The following is a 3,013-nucleotide window of genomic DNA, read 5'->3' on the forward strand; positions in this document are numbered from 1 at the left end:
GTTGTGCTGCTAGTTGTTGTGGTCTATGTTAAGCTGAGGTAGTCAGGTGGTTGGGGGGATTTTGGGCTCTATAATAGCTCTGTGAGTAGCTTCACAGGAGTCCATTGTTGTAGTCACTGTGTGCGTGTGAGTGTGTTTGTCCACGCGTGTGTGTGTGTGTCATTTTCTGTGTGTGTGTGTGTGTGTGTGTGTCTTTGCATGCCTGAGTAGCACCAGGCAGTACCAGCACAGTCCGGTCCAGCGCACCGCTATTTCCCGTCAGTCACGCTGGCCCAGTGTCACCGGACCTGCCGTCAGGACAAGACCAGGCTTGTACATCCAGGGGAGTGATAGACAGTGAGTCACAGCCCTGTCTCACACTGGCCCTGTGTGTGTGTGTGTGTGTGTGTGTGCGTGCGCGTGTGCGTGTGTGTGTGTCTGTCTGGACCTGCCCGCTGGAGCACTCTGGGTAAACACTTAACAAGCCCTCTTCTCTGTTAGACAACAATGCTCCGTGACCAGCCCAAACAAAAAAGTTTTGGGGGAAAACATCTCCTTTTCTTTCGTCTGGCGGGCGCGGGGCGTGAGAGTTTGACACTCTGAGAAAGGCGGAAAGGACATTCCTTTACGCCCCGGACTGTCTTAGCGTGGATCTCTGCTCCTCTATTGTGAGGGAAATCAAATGACGCTACCGGAGAGAGAGGGTCTTTCATTAAAAGCAGATTTCCCAGAAGTCCCTCTCGTCCCTGACTCACCCGCCATGACACACTCCCGTAGATCAGGAGAGGAGGATGAGGAAGGGGGAGGAATCATTGATCCCGAATCGATGAGCTCCGTCTTGGTAGGCTGGGAGGATGACATATGACTCACTCGGAGGAAGCTGGATAAGCTTGTTGTAAATGCACGGAATGAGGAATGGTACTGTGGGGGGGGGGGGGGGGGGTTAAAGTTATAGAGTCCCACTCCTATTTTTCATTTTTATTGGACAGATACAGTGAAGACAGACAGGAAAGTAAGGAGAAGAAGAAGGGAGAGAGAGGGCATGTCAGCAGGGCATGGGGCCGGATTGGAACCCATGCCGACATGGACATAAGGTGTGCGCTGTAGACCGCGGTGCTAGACCACTGGACCCGTGAGCCCCCCCGTCCTCCGATTTCTACCTCCACCAGCCTTCCTGAGTGTCTTATTGCTTCTACCTACCTATAAGTATATTTTTCTTCTTTTTGGGGGGGGGGGAGGGGGGGGTGTTTCATTTCCTACAACATCTGTTGACCTGGTCCAACCTAGGCAATCAGAGTTTGAGACACTAGTCCAGACACAGACAGACAGACAGACAGACAGACAGACAGACAGACAGAGGCCCCAGGGGGAAAGGAAGGGAGGGGAGGTGGAGGAGGGAGGGTGGAAATCACCTCCATGGTCGAATGCAAAGAGGAGGGTCCATTGATGTGTACAGGTGCTGCAGTCTCCCCCCCCCTCCCGCAGTCTGCCCAGAGCTGACTAATACCCTCAGATCTCTAGGTAATGACTAATGTAGTGGCGGGGGGGGGGCCCAACCCCCCTCGTTGAACCTGGAAGAGCCCCCCTGAGGGCCGAGGGCGGACTTCCTCCAAACGCCCCCCCACACCCCTCCCCGTGTGACTGTAGGGACTTTGCCAGGCCTGTCTCTCTCTCTCCCCCTCTCTCCCTCTTTTATATCTCCTCCCCTCTCCTTGCTCTCCCTCTTTCTCTCCCTCCCCCCCCCCCCCCCCCCCCCCAGCCCTCAGACAGGCAGACAGGTAGCTGGACGGTGGTCCTAGAGATGAAAGCCTCTACCATTCGCAGAGATCAGGTAGCAGTAAGTGTGGGCTGCGGTGTGCAGCTGCATCCCCCCTTCCCTCCCTCCCTTCCCTACTTCCCTCCCTCCCATCCTACCTACCTCCCTCCCTTCCCTCCCTCCCTTCCCTACCTCCCTCCCTTCCCTACCTCCCTTCCCTACCTCCCTCCCTTCCCTACCTCCCTCCCCTCCCTCCCTTCCCTACCTCCCTCCCCTCCCTCCCTCCCTTCCCTACCTCCCTCTCTCCCATCCTCTCTCCCTCCCATCCTACCTCCCTCCCTCCCATCCTCTCTCCCTCGCATCCTACCTACCTCCCTCCCATCCTCTCTCCCCCCTTCCCATCCTACCTCCCTCCCTCCCATCCTCTCTCCCTCCCTCCCATCCTCTCTCCCTCCCATCCTACCTACCTCCCTCCCATCCTCTCTCCCTCCCATCCTACCTCCCTCCCTCCCTCCCATCCTCTCTCCCTCGCATCCTACCTACCTCCCTCCCATCCTCTCTCCCTCCCATCCTACCTCCCTCCCTCCCTCCCATCCTACCTACCTCCCTCCCTTCCCTCCCTCCCTTCCCTCCCTCTCTCCTATCCTCTCTCCCTCCCATCCTCCCTCCCTCCCATCCTACCTCTTGTCTCTAATGTTACGTGTGTCTGTGTTTGTGTCTGTGTCTGTGTCTGTGTCTGTGTGTGTGTGTGTGTGTGTTTTGATAACAACCCGCGACCTAATGACCGACTGTCGACTCCTGAAAAGCAAAGCCAGGGTAAATCCCCCCGCTGGGAAGACAAGGCCCTCTCTGGGACCAGAGGGATCCAGAACTCTATCTCCAGATTAAGAGCTTCTCTGCACGGAGACTTTCAGCCAGGGGGACATTGAGGTTTAATGCTCTTGCATAATTTCCTAAGCCTCCAATTACTGGAGCCACTCTTGTTGACACAACACTGACGAACTAAGAGCGTAGATTAGAGACTGGGGGAAAGTTTGGCACGGACTAGCGAGCGAGCTAGCTAGCGCGCAAGGACGAGGACAGGCCTGGGCATGGATAGGAGACTGAAGGTGTGTGTGTGTGTGTGTTTGTGTGTTTGTGTGAGTGTGTGTGTGTGAGTGAGAGAGAGAGAGAGTGTGTGAGCGTGCGAGCGTGCGTGCGGGGGAGGCTGAGGCCCCCTGTCTGTGAGAGTGCGTGGGTGTGTGTGTGAGAGAGTGCGTGGGCGTGTGTGTGTGTGTG

This window comes from Nansenia antarctica (assembly GCF_963989245.1).
Source record: "Nansenia antarctica genome assembly, contig: SCAFFOLD_391, whole genome shotgun sequence".
Taxonomy (NCBI): domain Eukaryota; kingdom Metazoa; phylum Chordata; class Actinopteri; order Argentiniformes; family Microstomatidae; genus Nansenia; species Nansenia antarctica.